The sequence below is a fragment of the Syngnathus typhle genome, unplaced genomic scaffold (assembly GCF_033458585.1).
Source record: "Syngnathus typhle isolate RoL2023-S1 ecotype Sweden unplaced genomic scaffold, RoL_Styp_1.0 HiC_scaffold_51, whole genome shotgun sequence".
Taxonomy (NCBI): domain Eukaryota; kingdom Metazoa; phylum Chordata; class Actinopteri; order Syngnathiformes; family Syngnathidae; genus Syngnathus; species Syngnathus typhle.
In genome coordinates, this window is record NW_026871957.1 from 525,887 (window position 1) to 544,874 (window position 18,988).

Below are 18,988 nucleotides of genomic sequence, written 5' to 3' on the forward strand. Positions count from 1 at the left end.
GGTGTTTGAGTGATGTTCCAGTTATTTATTTTCTTTCTGTGTGTTCGCAATTGTCATGGTGATTGTTCTGGTGTTTTTTAACTCGGCTGTATGTATTTGTTTGTTCACGCTGATTTCTCCGACTGCCCGAAATTTTCCATATTCTCAGTTTATGTGTATATCTGTCATCTCAGGGACACGAAGAAAGAATCCGATCTGGCGAAAGCCCGTGCGGCTCTGGACTCAGAGGCCACAGAGCGTGAACGTCTGCAGGTGAAGTTGTCCAAGCTGAAGATTGATTTTGACGAGCTGGAAGCAAGGTGAGGCCCGCCCGGCCATTTTATCAAAAATATGCCAACAACAAAATGGATAGTGGATATTAGTGCTGACACAATTGCTTTGCTGCTGGGGCCACACCCCAAGGAAAATCCTCCTCGTGACTAATTGCAGCTCAATTGGACTTTCAGTTAACCATCCCATATGTGGGACTCACGATGGGATCACCGGTGTTTGAGTGATGTTCCAGTTATTTATTTTCTTTCTGTGTGTTCGCATTTGTCATGGTGATAATACTAGCCAACTTACATTGGCTCCCGGTCCATTTAAGATGTGACTTCAAGGTTCTTCTACTAACCTATAAATCGCTGCATGGCTTAGCGCCTTCATATCTCGTCGACCTAGTTGTTCCTTATGTTCCGTCTCGTAACCTTCGTTCGCAAAACGCTACCCTTTTAGCGACACCGAGGGCCAAGAAAATGTCTGCAGGCTCTAGAGCATTTTCTATTCGGGCTCCAGAGCTTTGGAATGCCCTACCAATGGATATTAGGACTGCTACCTCAGTAGAAACATTTAAGACACGTTTAAAGACACATTTCTATGACATGGCCTTTAACTAACCTGTAGTGGCCGATTCGGCTGGAGTTTGTTTTCTCTCCCTCTCCACCCCCTCCCTCCCCCCTCCCCGGCCGGGGAGGTGGTTAGGTGGCACCCATGCTGACAGCGGCTATCTGGATTCTCGTGGGCCAATTCAGGGTGGGGGAACTGCAGCTCAACCTCCTCGAAGACACTGCCAGGACAATTGAGGGCTCCTTCGGCAGCCCTCTGCTATGACATGGACATCCACTTTTTATTTAATTGATTTTCATGTTGTACCATTTGTGCCCTCTCTGCATCCATTTCAACCTGGTGATCCTGAAAGGGGGATCCTTCCATCTGTGGTCCCTTCTCAAGGTTTCTCATTTTCCCCTGGTAGGGGTTTTTAAGTTTTTCCTTGCCCTTTTGGGAGCTTAAGATCAGGGGATGCTTTGAGAATAATTGTCAATTTCTGTCTATGTGAAGCCCTTTGAGACTGCTTGTGATTTAGGGCTATACAAATAAACTTGACTTGACTTGATTGTTCTGGTGTTTTTTTAACTCGGCTGTATGTATTTGTTTGTTCACGCTGATTTCTCCGACTGCCCGAAATTTTCCATATTCTCAGTTTATGTGTATATCTGTCATCACAGGGACACGAAGAAAGAATCCAATCTGGCGAAAGCCCGTGCGGCTCTGGACTCAGAGGCCACAGAGCGTGAACGTCTGCAGGTGAAGTTGTCCAAGCTGAAGATTGATTTTGACGAGCTGGAAGCAAGGTGAGGCCCGCCCGGCCATTTTATCAAAAATATGCCAACAACAAAATGGATAGTGGATATTAGTGCTGACATAATTGCTTTGCTGCTGGGGCCACACCCCAAGGAAAATCCTCCTCGTGACTAATTGCAGCTCAATTGGACTTTCAGTTAACCATCCCATAGTCGCACATCAATATAAATAGCGCATTTGACTGCGTCGAGGGTTTAATACTGTTTTTGCTCAGGAAGTCGCATCACATTCAAACCCTTAAAGATGAGCTGGAGTTTGAAAAGAAGCTGCATTCCGCGGTCGGTAATTACCATCACTATCGCTTATTTAATTAATGAAAATAAAGCTGAGTCATTCTCACGTCTCACGTAGGACTTGCGCATGGTCCAAAGCCAGCACGAGTCTCGCATGGTGGAGTTGGAAGCCGGCCAAAAAGTGAAAGATCTGGAGGAGGCTCTGTCTACAGAGAGGGAGCGGACCCAGAACAAGGAGGAGAGGTCTTTTTACAGCTTTAGAACATACCACAACGTTTGCTCTCATAGCAATTAATGTCTCCACGTTTGTCCCCAGGGTACGCCAAACCATGTCGGCCAGCAAAAAGAGGAAACGTCCGAAGGACAGCGAGGGTTTGAGCTCGGGCGGATGCAATGTGCCTCGTCCTAAAATCGCCCAGCAGGTCACTGTGGATGAGCAGCAGGTCACTGTGGATGAGCAGCAGGTCACTCTGGATGAGGTGGACTCGTACGGCAAATATGTCAGACTCCGCAATACAGTTGATGAGGTCAGTGGATGTGTCACAGGGGAACATCTTACGAAATTTGCACATTTTCCAGTAACGACTAACCTGTTGAGATCAATTTCAACTATTAGGATCAGAATTTGGGGAACTGGCAGGTGAAGCTCCAGATTGGATCTTCTGCTCCCATCGTATTCAAGTTTGCCGCAGAATTCATCCTGAAGGCCCACGAGAGTGTCACGGTAATCAATCTTATCTGGAAGATCTCAGATACAAGGTGCTCAATATTTCAATGACCTTTACATGCATCAGATCTGGGCGGCTGACGCTGGCCGAAACCACAATCCTCCCTCTGATCTAGTCTGGGAGACACAGTCCAACTGGGGACCCGTAGGCCAGGTCCACTTTACCTTGATCAACGCCAACGGAGAGGTGACACATCTTTCAAGCGACAAGAAGCAATATTTCTCTTTTGACGTCCGTTTTTCTTCTGGGAAATAAGGATGAGCAAAGCCACTGGCGCACGTTTGGAAGATGATGATGGAAATTCCACTTCCACCGTGGGATAGAGGAAATGGAATTTCGGTTTCTTGTGTGTCTTGACATATGAAGGGATTGACAATAAAGCAGACTTTGACTTTTGACATGGTCACATTATAAAAATATTGTATAACAATACAATTAAATGGGCTTTTTTTTAATAAAATCTGCTCCGACCTGTTGTGAAATTTAATTGAAATAATTGAAATAAAATTGTTGTTCTTCAAAAATGATTGAATTTGTCTTTTTTCATTCTGTGTAATTACAGTCTGCTGTATGCACCAAAAAAGAAAAGAGTGTAATATCGGTTTCATCAGTATATAATTGAAACCGGAAGGTATTCGGAAATCCCTGCGGTCAGTAGAATATATAACGGCTGTGCAATGAGAAGTCAAGACATGTTCCACGAGAGCAGGCGGTCAAGGCAAGAGTAATCTCGACGCAACATGCCCAACATGTGTAAGTCAGTGATGAATGTTTCCTGAATTTTCTTCCTCTTTTGCCATTCATTCATGATTTTCTTCTGCTTCCGCATTAGACACGCAAATTCTTGCGGTGGGCTTGGTGGCTTTTCTAGTACTGCGAGCCAATGGCGCTCCGTTGACAGAAGCGACCACCGTCTTGCCATCAAGCGACACCTCAAGTGAGGAGGAAACGGCGCCCTCTGACCTGCTGACCTCTGCTCATGTTTGGGACTCGGTTCTGGGTACCGCTAAAGAACACCAGAAAGCTGTAAGTGGAAATTCAGAAAGCACCTTCATTGTCTTCTCCTGGCTGTAAAACATATCTGACTTGTGACTAATTTCAATATCAGTTTGATGATGAATTCCAAAACAATGTCAACTTTCATTTACTGGAGCACTACAAAGCACCTCAGTTTCCAGCAAACTGCCCCAGCTCCAACTTTAGCAAGGTAGGAACCAGAAATGGAAAACCACCAGAGGTGGGAGAAAATACAGACACTGACACTTTCCATAATTGTTTGCTAGCATCGGCTTGACTTTTATGCGTAGGTTGAATAGATATTTGTTTTTTAACTGACCTAAATATTCTTTTTTCCAGGAGGCTTGCCTGCACAGGCTGGCCCAAGGTCTGTCAACTTACATAATTCTTCTCAAGCACGTGGAGAAGGAATATCCCGGCAGTAAAATTCTGTCTGAGGCCAAACACTACTCTGAACTCCTGCTCTACAATATCAAACAAAAGGTTGGCCAGTGTGACAATTTAGGGATAGGAAATGAATTTTGCTGTTACTATAATACCTATTTTGACATTGTGTTGCTCACTCTTGTCCGGCAGATGAAAAAACCAGAAGAGGTCACAGGCCTGAGTAGCAATGAGGAAGAGAGCCTATTGAGGTCACTGTACCACCCCGATGCTTTCCACAGAAAGATGACAGCGCACAACATCCTGCGGAAGCTCTACATCTTCATTGTTGACGGCGAGAGGGCGCTGAGGCGCAAAGAACGGCGAAGGGGAAAACATGCCAAGGTCTTCGCCATGTTTAGTTTATTGCGGTAGTCACGTCCGCCACTGAAGCCCGTCGGAAATGTTGGGCAAAACATGAAGTGAATTAAGTTGTTGGCTCTGCACTGACGTGTCGTAACCCACTGACGGATTGATGATGTATTTGTTTTTGCATGACGCACTGAGTTTTTTAATTTTTTTATTCTGTAGATAATCTATTTATTGCTCATTCAAAAAAGCCATTGTGAATCTAAGACCTTATTTATTGCAAACAGTCGTATGAATTATTTAAAGAAGATATTTATTACATATTATTGTTTTTATACTTGAAGGCATGATAATTATATTTATTTTTTAAACGGAATGTATTTTTAAAACATGAATAAAACTATTTGCTTACTTGTGAATTGAACTGCTTGATTTATAACACTTTGGCAGGTGTCTTTTGAGAATTTCACTTATTAGATTGAACTACAGAAATCTCTTTTTCTGAGATTCAAAGACATCGTATATATATATATATATATATATTTGCAAAACTGAAATATCGTAAGGCCACTTATGGGCTTTACTGTCAGACATTTATTGACAAAAACATGGAACAGACTTCAAGACAATGTCGTAACAATAACAAATAAATATCTCAGACCAAATTGACTTTCAGGTGGCCAACTCGTCGTGGTCTTCGGGTGGAGGTTGTTGATGCAGGTGCACGTCATCCTTCTTCAACCCCAAAGTAAACTGAAACGAAGCAAAAACAGCCAACGATACATATGTCATTGTTGTTTTTGACTTAATCTGCCATTTTTTTTAAGGTTCTCTTTCTACATATTTACCAAACACAAGCGATACATTAACTTCAATACAAAAAAAGGGCACTACCTCAAATACAACTTAGAAAACAGTTTGACTGAAATGGTAGTCATTCAATAAATAAATATACGCACATTTTCTTTTTCAAATTGCAGCCTTTGCGGTTTTGAAAATTGCAGTTGATCACATTGCAACGTTGACTTGAATTCTATTCATCTCTCAGTTTTAATGCACAGACAGACACACGAGAGAAAACGCTGACACAGAAGCAGTGGATGACGCAAATCAGTGTTGCCGCAAGCAGACCTGTTGCTGAGATTGTCTCATGTGTTGAGACGAGCGACACTAGACGGTGTTCAGGTGAACGTCACCACCAAGAATTTACCGATAACGACAGTGGAGTGGTTTTCACTACAGGTAAACAGCTGGCAAATGTGACAAAAATTCCAAAATCTCGTAGAGAAAAGTTCCTACGACAAATAAAAGCACAAGAAAAGTTAAAAGAAAAATTGGAAGTGAGACGTAAAAAACAGGAACTAAAGAGAATGATGAAAAACTCTAAAGAGAGGGAACAGTACAGTCAAATTGCAGAGGTAAGACAAAGGAAATTGGGTTATATTAGAACCCGTTATCAACAGGACAAGCGTTTTTGTGCCAAACAAAGGTCCTATTTTACACAACGTTGTCAGACGGATCATGAGTTTAAGAAGAAAAACCTTTCCCGTTTCTCACGTCGTTATAGGACAGATGAGTGTTTTACGATGAGACGACGCGCTTACATCACAGAACGTTACCGTGACGATGTTGGGTTTCGAAACAGGCAGCGCTCTTACATGACACGCCGTTATTTAAACAACCCTGAATTCCGATTAAAACATCAGGAAATCATGAGGCGCATAATGGCAAAAAAATGTGATTCACTGAAGACCAAAACAATGCGCAGAGTAAGTACGCTTTTGAAAAAATACTAAGTCATAAACCGACTATGTAGGGAGCGAAATGACTGTGTGCTCATGAAAGCTGTTGAGGTATTCAAAGCCCAAATTAAGAATGGCCCCACATTTGTCTGCACTGTTTGCCACAGAGCATTGTTTCCGAACCAAGTACGCGCTTGTCAACGTAGATTTTATAAGAAAAACAGACATGTTGTTGCAAGTTGTCTCACGGGACAATTTGTCCATATCTGTGATGATGAATGTCAGGCCTCGTGCAGCGTACCAGCTGAAAGAAAACTGGAGTGGATATGTCACACTTGCTATAGTCACCTCAAAGATGGTAAAATGCCTGCACTTGCTGTTGCGAACAATCTCACACTCTCTGATATTCCAAAGGAACTGTGTGGATTGAACATACTGGAGAGACACCTCATTTCCAAATGCATATCATTTGCCAAAATTGTACCTCTTCCCAAAGGTCAACAACGAGCCATTCGTGGAAATGTGGTGTGCGTGCCATCGGAAGTACAAGAGACGGTCAATGTCTTGCCCAGACTAAGAAGTAAGTCACAGATGTTGAGAGTGAAACTGAAGAGACGGCTTTGCTACAAAGGCCATCAGTTTTTTCAAACTGTCACTTGGTCTAAGCTAATGAGCGCTCTGATGAAACTGAAACAAGTCCATCCACAGTACAGAGACATAACCATTCGCGACGATGCGGACCTTTGCGACCCAACCCTCACTGACGATGAGAGCAGCTCCGATGAAGCGCAAATGAGCGACAGTGAGTACAATGAGGAAGCTCTGGAGGAGATGTACAGATTTGAAAGTGATGCTCTGTGTGGGATGAACAGTGACTCTCAACATGACAACAGTGGTAACAAACAGCAACAAGAAAATTCGGAAGACGGTGATCAACCAAATGGTGGAGTGATACTTGAATCATGTCTCCAACCCAATGATGTGGCAGAGGAAATTATGAGTTTTACAGAGGGCATTTATTGTGTTGCTCCTGCAGAAAGAAACAACCCAGTAAGTTTTTTCAAGACTCCCAAGCTTGAGGCCATGGCTTTTCCGGTGCAGTTTCCCACTGGTCAGAACACCCTCGATGAAGAGAGAGCAATAAAACTCACACCAAGCAAATATTTCCAAACCCGTCTGTGTTGCGTGGATGAACGCTTTGCTCGAGATACCAACTACTTGTTCTTTGCCCAGTTTGTGACTGAAATTTACCAGGCAACGTCGAGCATGACAATACAGCTGCGCAAAGGTAAGCCTTTTACCAGGGATGGTCGAAGGATAAACAATGCCATGCTTCAGGACAAACGTGAAGTTGAGAAACTGGTGCGCAGCAAAGATGCTGTCCGATCCATGACACCGCTGAGAGGTACGCCGGCCTATTGGGAGAAAACCACCAAAGATCTTTTTGCTATGATCCGGCAGCTGGGCACACCCACGTTCTTTTGCACATTTTCTGCTGCCGAAATGCGTTGGGAAGAGGTCATCACCGCCATCAAAGCGCAACAAGGTGAAGTAGTGAATTTCGCCCAACTTGACTGGGCTACCAAGTGTGAGATCCTACGCAGCAATCCTGTGACGACGATGCGCATGTTTGACAAGCGTGTGGAAGCTCTGTTCAGAGATTTGATCCTCTCTCCGGCGCAACCGATTGGTGAGGTCGTCGACTACTTTTACCGACTGGAGTTTCAACACAGAGGAAGTCCTCACATTCATTGCCTCATATGGGTTCGAGGTGCCCCTGTATTTGAGGAAGCCACGGATGGAGCCATCTGTCATTTTGTGTCTCGCTACATCTCGGCCGAGCTGCCGGACCCGCAGAAGGAGCCGGAATTGTACAAAAAGGTCACAGAGGTTCAGATGCACAGCAAAAGTCACTCCAAATCGTGCGTCAAACACCAAGGTGCAAATTGCCGCTTTGGATTCCCCAAACAACCGTGCGATGAAACAATGATCGTCAGACCTGCGCCCGTCGACGACGACAATCGAGATAAACGCAATGACGATCGGTTGGCGTCGAATGCCAAGCTTGTTCCCGTGCTAAATCTGCTGAATGAGCCTGAAACGGCATCCCTGACTTTGCCTCAGCTACTGGCTAAATGTAAGCTCACCGGTGACGAGTACATGAACTGTTTGCGCATGACGGCCTCGTCGAGTTCTGTCGTGCTTAAGCGAGAACCGAAAGACTGCTGGGTCAACAACTACAACCGCCATTTGCTTCTTGCCTGGGATGGAAACCTGGACATCCAATACATCCTGAATGCCTACTCTTGCATCGCATACATCTGCAGCTACATCAGCAAGGCTGAACACGGTCTGAGCCAATACCTGAAATCGGTCATTGAAAACTCCCGCTGCGCAAATGTCAACGAGAGCGATGAAATGAAGCAAATTATGCAAGCGTACTCCAAGAAAAGAGAAGTGAGTGCTCAGGAATGCGTCGCACGTGCGTGCGGCTTGCATATGAAACAGTCCTCCCGCATGGTGGTGGTATTTGTACAAACGAGTGACAATGCGCTGAAAATGAGTTATCCTCTCTCGCTCCTTGAGGGCAAAACGCAGGAATCTCATGAAGTGTGGATGACTGGCCTGCCGGAAAAATACAAATCCAGACCTCAAACAGAGGAATTTGAAGTCATGTGCTTGGCTGATTTTGCATCAATGTGCAGAATTGTTTATGGCAAACAAGCCAAAGGTAAGAATGTTTTGCCTCTGCTGAACGACATGGGCTTTGTCCAGAAAAGAACAGAAAAACATGCGGTCATCAAATACTGCAAATACTCTGAACAAAAGAATCCGGAGGAATATTACTGCTCCTTGCTCAAGCTGTACCTGCCTCATCGTGCTGATTGCCAATTAAAATCTGAACGCTGTCCTTCCTATCAGTTGTTTCATGATAACGCCTGTGTACAGTTACCGTATAACGACTCTGTGGAGCGCGTGTGCCAAATTGTCCGAAGGAACAGAGAAAGGTATGAGAAATACAGTCGAGACATTGACAACGCCATCCAAGAGGTGGAGGAGAGTGGGCTCGTCATAAACGAATGGTGCCACCTGGCTCCCGAGAGTGAGTTGCAAAGACTCGAATGCGTTGAGGAAATGAACGCGAGAGATGAACCGAACGACAACGTGGAGGAAAATGTCCCGGACTATAACGTCAGGTCCAAAACAACGCAAATGTCCATCGTGACAGAGGCTGCAGCCATCGATCCCGCAGTGTTACGCGACATGTATCGTAACCTGAACCAAAAGCAAGCGTCCGTCTTCTACAAGGTCAGAGATTGGTGCATAAAACGTGTGTGTAGCTCAAAGCCCATTGAGCAGTTCTTCTACCACATCAACGGTGGCGCCGGGACCGGCAAATCGCATCTGATCAAGTGTATCCACGCAGAGGCTACCAAAATACTGCAGAGACTACCACGACTGGCTGAGGAGGCCGACATTTCCAAGCAAACGGTTGTTCTCGCAGCTTTCACTGGCACGGCGGCGTTCAACATTTCCGGGGCAACGTTGCATTGTCTACTCAAACTGCCGAGAAGTCTCAAACCCCCGTACCACGGGCTGGGCAATAAACTGGACGAAGTCAGAGCCGAGCTGTCCATCGCCGAAATACTCATCATCGATGAGATTTCCATGGTGTCGAAAGACCTCTTTGCCTACGTGAATGCCAGGTTGAAACAAATCAAAGGAATTAATTTACCTTTCGGTGGCATGTCTGTTCTTGCTGTTGGAGATTTCTTTCAGCTCCCTCCCGTGAGACAGTCCAAACCTCTGTGCGTGTACGATCCTACGCGGCTGGACCACTGGCGTGACGACTTCAAAAAGATCACGCTCACCGCCATCATGAGGCAGAAAGACGATGTCGCCTTTGCCGAACTGCTGAACCGACTCCGCGTCAAAGAAAAGTCAGATGAACTGTCGGAAATGGACAGAGCTCTCCTTGCCACGAGGTACACTTCCCCAGAAATGTGTCCAAAGCATATTATGCATGTTTTTGCCACCAATAAACAGGTGGATGGCCATAACTCTGCGATGCTGGAACTGTTTCATAAGGACATTGTGCAGATTGACGCGGATGACTACAAGAAAGACAAAGGAACTGGCAGAATGGCAAGGCAAGCTTCCCCTGTGCAAGGCGCTAAGAATGAGCTCCCGGACTCAATCAAAGTTGCCTTGGGTGCTCGTGTTATGATCACACGGAACGTTGATGTTCAATCAGGTCTGTGCAACGGGATGTTTGCAAAAGTTGTCAAATTGGTGAACTATCCAAATGAAGCCTGTTAGGGTTTGCAGAATATCTTCATCGTATGATTATGTTGGAATATAACCTGTAATAATTTAATCTAGACAAAATTAGTTTACCAAAGTGCTAAGATCATTTCAACTTATTGACTAGCTGCAGAGGAAGCAATCAAAGTTGCTTTGTTTACAGAACGTCGTAAAAGGTCCCCTGCTATGCTTTGATCAGCAGGGGACCCCTCTTCACCCAACCTGTGTGTTCCCAAACCCCCACTTTCAACCCCACTTTGTTTCTCTCAATAAATAAGCGCCTGACGAGGCCTGAGTCAGATTTCATTCGACTATCGCTGAGAGCACAGCGACGAGTGAACTCTCCGCCTGCAGGTGTCTAAAACGACTAACTTGTCTCCAGTGTGGTCCTTGCAAAATAAGTTAGAGTAAACACCACCCTAACATTTTTGGTGCCGAAACCCGGGACCCTCATACCCGCCATCTGGCTGACGGAGGAGGACGTGCCTTCCATTCTTCTGGCGAATGTTCGATCGCTGGACAACAAAATGGATTACATTCGCCTGCTGCAATCTACAAACCGGACAGTGCGGGACTGCTGTGTGCTCGTGTTCACTGAGACTTGGTTGACTGTCAACATTCCGGACTCTGCCGTACATCTGGAGCGGCTAGCGTGCTATCGGGCGGACCGGGCCATTGTACAAGGGGGGAAATCTCGTGGAGGTGGAATATGCGTCTACATCCGTGACGAATGGTGCCGGGACTCTGTGGTGGTATGCAAGCACTGCTCGCCACTGGCGGAGTTCGTGATCATTAAGTGCCGTCCTTTTTACCTGCCAAGGGAATTTACCGCGATTCTGCTAGTCGCGGTTTACATCCCGCCTTCCAACATCGAAGGCGACAGGGTCGCGGCTCTTAGTGAACTGTACCAGGCTGTCAGTGAACAAGAGACAGCGCACCCTGACGGTTTCACCATCTTCGCTGGGGATTTTAATCATGCTAACCTGAAGTCTGTTTTTCCGAGGCTTCACCAGCATGTTAATTTTCCTACGCGTGGCGACAGCTTCCTGGACCGGGTCTACTCTTCGCATAAAGGAGCTTTCAAAGCCGCCCCCCTCCCCCATCTTGGACTTTCTGACCATATCACTGTTATGCTTTTGCCCGCATACAGACAAATGGTGAGAGCGTCCAGGCCGGTTCGCAAGCAGGTACGGGTGTGGCCTGAGGGTGCCTCTGATGCACTGCGTGACTGCTTTGGCTGTACTGACTGGAACATGTTTAGGAGGGCTGCCGCTTGCGACGATCGGACAGACATTGAGGAGTATACTGACTCTGTTTCCTCCTACATCAGGAAGTGTATTGATGATGTGACTCTCTCAAAATCCATCGTCACTCGGGCTAATCGGAAGCCATGGCTGACAGGGGCTGTCTTCAGGCTTCTGAGGGCCAGGGACAAAGCCTTTAGAGCAGGGGATGAGGCTGGCTTGAGGACTGCGAGGGCCGTCCTGTCCCGGGGCATCAAAGAAGCAAAGAGGGCGTTCTCGTGCAAAATTACCGCCCACTTCAAGGACAGCAGGGACGCACGGAGCCTTTGGCAGGGCATTCAGACCATCACGGATTACAAGCCCGCGCCGCAGAGCTGTGAAGGCGACGTCCGTCTGCTCAATGACCTCAACCGCTTCTTTGCTCGCTTCGACGCTCAGAACAGCACTTGCCCGCTGAAGGCCACTCCCCCTTCACACGAGCTGCCCCTGTGCCTCTCCGCCGACAGCGTGAGGAGGGCGCTTGCCGCCATCAACATCCGTAAGGCGGCGGGCCCTGACAACATCCCGGGTCGGGCGCTGAAGGACTGCGCTGGTGAGCTGACGGATGTCTTCACGGACATCTTTAACACTTCCCTGCAGCAGGCCATCGTCCCGTCGTGTTTCAAAGCTGCCACCATCGTACCTGTGCCGAAGAAACCCGCTCCGTCCTGCTTCAATGACTACCGCCCCGTGGCACTTACGCCCATCATCATGAAGTGCTTTGAGCGGCTTGTCATGGAGCACATCCGATCCGTTCTCCCGCCCACCATTGACCCCTTCCAGTTTGCGTACCGAGCCAAGCGGTCTTCGGAGGATGCCATCTGCTCTGCCCTCCACTCGGCCTTCACCCACCTGGAGAGGAGGGACTCGTATGTGAGATTGCTGTTTGTGGACTTCAGTTCTGCCTTCAACACCATTGTGCCACAACGCCTCATCAGCAAACTTGACGCGCTGGGCCTCAGTACCTACCTCTGCAACTGGCTACTGGACTTCCTCTGTCAGAGGCCACAGGTAGTACGTGTTGGCGACAAAATCTCCGCCAGCATCACGCTGAGCACGGGGGCCCCCCAAGGCTGCGTGCTCAGTCCGCTGCTCTTCACCCTCCTGACGCATGACTGCACTGCAACCTACAGCGACAACCGTATCGTGAAGTTTGCTGACGACACGACTCTGGTGGGTCTCATCACCAAGGGAGACGAGACTCAATACAGGCTGGAGGTTGACCTTCTGACCACGTGGTGCAGGGACAACAACCTCCTGCTGAACGTCGACAAGACCAAGGAGATTGTTGTGGACTTCCGGAAGGGTCACACCCAACACCTGCCGCTGACCATCGACGGTGCTGTGGTGGAGCGAGTGAGCAGCGCCAAGTTCCTGGGGGTGCACATCAGTGAGGATCTCTCCTGGTCCACCAACACCGCATCACTGGCAAAGAAAGCCCAGCGCCGCCTGTACTTCCTGCGGAAACTTAGGCGAGCGAGCGCTCCTCCGGCCGTCATGACTGCATTTTACCGCGGCACCATTGAGAGCGTCCTCTCCAGCTGTATTGCTGTTTGGGGTGGCGGCTGCACTGACTACAACTTGAAGGCCCTGCAGCGCATAGTGAACACTGCTGGTAAGATTGCTGGTGCTTCGCTCCCCTCCTTGAAGGACATTTACACCTCCCATCTCACCCGCAAGGCGACCACGATTGTGAGTGATGCGAGTCACCCCGCTCACTCTTTGTTCGAGCTTCTGCCCTCTGGGAAGAGGTACAGAAGCCTGCGCTCCCGCACCTCCAGACTCTCAAACAGCTTCATACTCCAGGCTGTTAGGATCCTGAACTCGCTCCCCCGTTCTGCGTAGCGTCCTGTACTTTTACTGTCTGAACTGTCTGAATGCACACTGGCTCTTATTATTTATTATTTGTTATTACTCTTATTTATTGTTTGTGCCTTTTTGTTTATGATGTTTTTTACTTTTGCGCTATGCTTGCTGGCTCCGTTATTTATTGTGTTATCTGTTTATTTATTATTTATTCATCACTCTTACTATTGATTGTTAGAATTTTTGCCTTCTTGTTTTTATATTGTGTCGCGTACATGTATGTCTATCGTGTTATGTGTCTCGTCACCGTGGGATAGAGAAAAACGTAATTTCGGTCTCTTTGTGTGTTGTGACATGTGGAGAGATTGACAATAAAGCTGACTTTGACTTTGACTTTGCATTGTCGACAAGCCAGCGTCCTTTATGGGGACCTGGAAAAGAAAGTCCTGGGAAGAGAATTTCTTCGCTGGGCCAGCATCTTAGGTCTGCCTTCGTCTGTCAGAGGTGGTTTGACGGGGTCCCACATTGCAGCGGACCAAGGGAGACAAGTAAGTCATAGAAAAAAGCGCAGATACGGCTTTGGTTTGTCCGAGCTATGAGATACGGCTTTGGTGTTTCCAAGCTATGAGATACGGCTTTGGTGTTTCCAAGCTATGAGATACGGCTTTGGTGTTTCCAAGCTATGAAACAGCTGGGTTTCAAGTCCCAGTGGAAGGAACGGGCTAAGAAAAAGAACAGAACTTCTTTTTCTTAAGTGAAGAAGGGCGTGGATTCTTTTTTTTTGTCCGTTGTTCCAGGCTGTTTGCATGAATGTTGTGTGGTTGAGTGTGCGACTGGTAGGATAAATTGACAGCAGAGAGAATTTGGTGAGGGGTCAATTTAAACCTGCATTGAGGATCCTCAAAGAAAAGGAAAAAAAAAAGGAAATAAAAAAATTGTATAAACCAAAAATACCAAATTAAGATGGGAAATAAGAACGGTAGATCTCTAGCTCTTGAAGAAGATGAGAAGTTCATGGCGAGTAAATGTCTTAATTGTATGCAATACATGCCGAAGTGGAGGAAAAAGTATGGTGTAGAAGGAAAGAGAGAGAGTTGAATTGTGCTAGAATGTGGTTGAAACCTGCGCAAGAGAGAAGAGAACAAACTCAAGAGACAAAAAAATGGAAAGATAAAAAGTGATGAGACCACCATTCAATTAAGGTTTGGAAAAGAATTCTGGGTGCACAGTGGCATCCCATTTGATGATGATAATGATCTAAATGAAGATGCAACAATCTTCTTCCGAAGCTCCCAAAAGGGCAGAGGAGGAGTAAGAGACCAACAAGGCCGCAGGCCGCCATTCAATTCAAACTCCAGCTCAAATTTGGACTGTTGGAACTGTGGGAAACGGGGCCACTTGGCGAGAGCGTGTCGTCGTGCAAAACAATACCAATCAAAGGGTGGAGGAAGAGGCAGAGGAAAAGCCAAATTTTCAACATGTCAAGCTTCCCCCCCCCTTGTTTGACCGCTCATGCTAATACACAGACATTGTATGCTACATTTAATAGAAATTATTGATTGGTTGTGTTGTAAGATTATACGATCTTCTATATGCAAGCTGAATCTGAGAGATTGAGTTCTTTAAATTTCAAAACAAAGAAAAAACTTAATTTAATTAATTTGCCAGCCGTTTTTATTGTATTGAGTTTTTTTGGGATTAGTGGATTGTTCTTTCAGGAACCTTGAATTGAAAATGGTATGTGAATGTTGTGTGGAGTGCTTGGATGAATTGGGACCAATGTGATGGAAAGACTCCTTTTTGGAGACTGTGTGTAAGATGCAAATGAGCATTGATGACTGAATGCCCGACTGAAGGGAAAATACAGGTTGAATGATTGAAGTTGTTGGAGACTGCTATGGGCAAGTAGTTGAGCGACTTTGAAGGAAGAATTATTTTGAGTAAGTTAGATGCTAGGAAGGGAAATAAAAAACCCGAGCAAATACAAACGAAAGAAAAATAAAGGTTGCTTTTGACGAGTTGCAAAGAACAGACGAAGAACAGTCCTTGACCCGGCATTTGCGTTTGCCGGTCGTTGATGTGGTTCCCAGACCTGTGTCTTGTGGTTTGTCATTTGTAACGTTTGGCTGTTGTGATCCTCCCAAACAGACATAAGTGATTTGTGCTTTTGTTGTATGTTGTAATTGGTTAGTGGGAGGACTGCTGGAGCTTGCTCCTTCGGTGTCTCACCTGTGCCTTCCTATCTTCCATTGTCTCCACTTAGACTGGACTGTGGAGGGGGGAGTGTGGTATTGTGGTGTGAGAAGCGTGTAGGAGCCGGCTCCTGTGGTGATTGATATTGTAATTTGATTGTGGGGGAGACTGATGTAGGTGTGGGGCTCTGGACTCTGCGGGTAGCTGTTTGCTGGGTTGGCGCGAGTGGGGGTCGGCGGCATTGATTGTCCCAGTACTGGCCAGGCTGGGATAAATCAGTATGAAAATGCCGCCCCCCCCCCCCTCTTGCTTCCCTTGCTGTGGCTGCGCGCGGAGTGGGGTCGTACCCACTCCAGGGGTGTGCTGAGTGCGTGGTGGCAAGTGATATTGAAGCAGGGTGATGCCTAGGGAAGGTGTGACAATAGTTGCACGAAGGATAAAAGGCACTGAGGAAAGAAAAAAAAGAAAAAGAAAAAGTATAACCAACACGTCAAAATAGAGGATGACGTCTGCGCAGCGTTGTTTGTTGGTATTGTTTGTGAGCTGTGTCTCTGCTGTTTTTGTGTTGTCTGTGTGTTGTGTTATGTGTCAAAAGAATGAAATTCCCTAATATAGGTGCACTAAAGAATTTATTTATCTGTAGTCTATCTGATTTGCACCGCAAAACAAAACCGATTTTGTTAAGATAGGAAGGAAAAATAAAAAAATAAAAAGCGAGCAATTTGTTTATGGGCAGTAACTGGTCCACGCTCCTTTAGTGCCTAGCCTTGATTAGACAAAATTTGAGAGATCGAAAGAACTTGCTTTCTGGAATTAGATGATGTACAATTATGAAATACCGACATTTCAAAGCTAAATTTAAAATTTGAGAATAAGAGAGCGATTGAGTTTGTTAAAGTTATGGAACTACAACAGTTAACTATTATATTATTTTACCAGCAGTTATTTTTTTTATTTTGTTTATTTTTTTTTATTCGATTGGTGGATTGGGTTGTCACGTTGAGAAAGGAAAGGAAACGATACAAATGGGCAGCTGTATTGAGCCATGGTGTTGTCACGTGCCGTTGACACCTGGCTCAACAGGGGGGATGGAAGGGCAGTTCAGTCAGCTTTATACAACATATGAAGTTGATTCATATTCAAAACGTTTATAAATTTTTTTTGTAGAGCTTGTTTAACATGTGCTTAACACGATCCACAGGGTTATAATGCCTGGTCATAATAGATGCATTCTAAAAATGGATTGAATTGGCTTCAAAATAAACACTGAAGGCCTTAACAGTGGCAAAAACGTTATGTAAAGAAATAATAGTTTGTCAACAACTGCTGTAGATGTTAAAGAATGGAATCAATATCTCAAAAATGAATGTGGATAGTTTGTTTACTGATTGTGGAAATGTGCGACAGAGTGTTCTATATAATATCCGTTGAATGGAAGAAAAAGAAAAGAAACCATTGCTTTTAGAGAATGTAGTCAACCAAAATTGTATATGTACCGACATGCCAAGATCTGGGAAAAAGCTGGAAAAGAAAAAAAAAAAAAAGAAAAAAAAAAAACAATGTCTTTAAATTTGAGAGGCGACGATGATCTGACTGACATTGATGCAATTAGAGTCCCCAGAGGAGTTCCTGATTAATAAGAATTAATTGACCAAATTGAAGCGGGATGGGAGTCCTCCATTTGCTGCTGGTGGACGATGAACAAGAACGTTGACAGGATAAATTACATCCATTGCAACATGCAGAAATTGGGCAAACGGACACAAGCGGGACTTGAGGCAGTGCACGAAAAGCTAGCCACGCTTTCCCTAATGTCAATCCAGAACCGCAATGCTCTTGTTATGTTGTTGTCTGGGGAAGGAAGGGTCTGCGCAATGTTCAGGGAACAATGCTGCACCTTTCATCCGGAATGACATCGCCCCTGATGGAAGCCTGACGAAGATGATTGCAAACTTGCAAGCCCTCAACACGAGGATGAAAGAGCACAACAAGTGGATGACTGCTTTTGGGAAGTATAAAGCTCTTGTGTCCTCAATTACTGCTATACTCACCTTGTGTGGATGTTGTTGTATTCCATGTCTCCGTGCTCTGTTTAATCATCTTATCACTACAGCAATCTCGCCCATGGACGACGAGATGGCCCGGGGATGCCTAATGTCTGAACAGCAACATGTTGATGATAACGATGATGATGATGCAATTTTTGCACTTGAGTTTGCAGACTTTTTCTCAGATCTGTGTGTTTCCGAATAATGATGTCGCAACATTTATCCTCTCTGGTGGAAATATTTGTGCGCATACTTGTGATCCGACAACTGAAAATCAAGAGAAGTGGTTGTTTTTGGTAATGTAGAAATTTAGCAAATGTGTGATAAACAGGAGGGAAATGTTGGAATAATTTAAGTGAAGCCTTGGCCTGCCAGACCTGTAGGCCTTGTCTTTACGAGTTTATGGCTTTCCTTTTATCTACGTTCTTCCTCTTTAGTGACAGGGATGTCTTTTGATCCCTGTCAGCCATATATAAAGTCTAGCAAAGGTCTAGTTGCATTGTTCCACAGGAAAGCGGCAATAGAAGTTATCTGATCTCATTCGCGGCCAACAACTGGAGAAGAACAGATGGACAGACTCTGCGGGGGTCACGGGCCGACAATGAAGTGCTAGTTCACACCACACTACATTCCTTAGCTAATCAACGTTGCTACAGACACAATCTTCCCTCCCTTTGGTGTAGCAACGCCTCTGTAACCAGGGCAACCAAAACAGTGATGAGAGGAGCAGAACATCTCAAATGACTAATGCAAAGGTTGCAGAAAAGGTGCTGTTTTTTGCTGTTTTCCGGACGTGCTGCTGTCCTTTCGGTGGCGGATCCAGGTCCAGATCACCCCAACGTTCCCAAGAAGGAGGGGGACGGAGCCTGCGTCGACTGGACCCTATAAATTGGTGGAGCGCATCTCAAATGCCGTCCGGCTGGCCGGCAAAGGAGGATCGTGGTATCATCTGTCCCAGTGCGCCCCAGTGAAGGGTTCCTGCAAGGAACCAGACCAGCCATCGACAGTCCCCGCCCCAGTTCATACAGAGGCAAAATAATCCTCTTCCCCCTTGGTGGCCAGGTAGTCCACCCTGAGCCACTGAAGACAACGACCACGCAGCAGACATTCCCGAGTTCTCCCCGGACGGAGCAGATCTGCGAAGGGGGTGAGAATCGTGCTCACCCTCCACCAGTGGGCGTGCCAAGCCCCCAACGGCTGAACAATCACGAGCAATTTTTATCTTGATTGATAACAGTCTGGTCGCCTAAGGCAGAGGGACCGTGTAACTCTTTTCCTGCA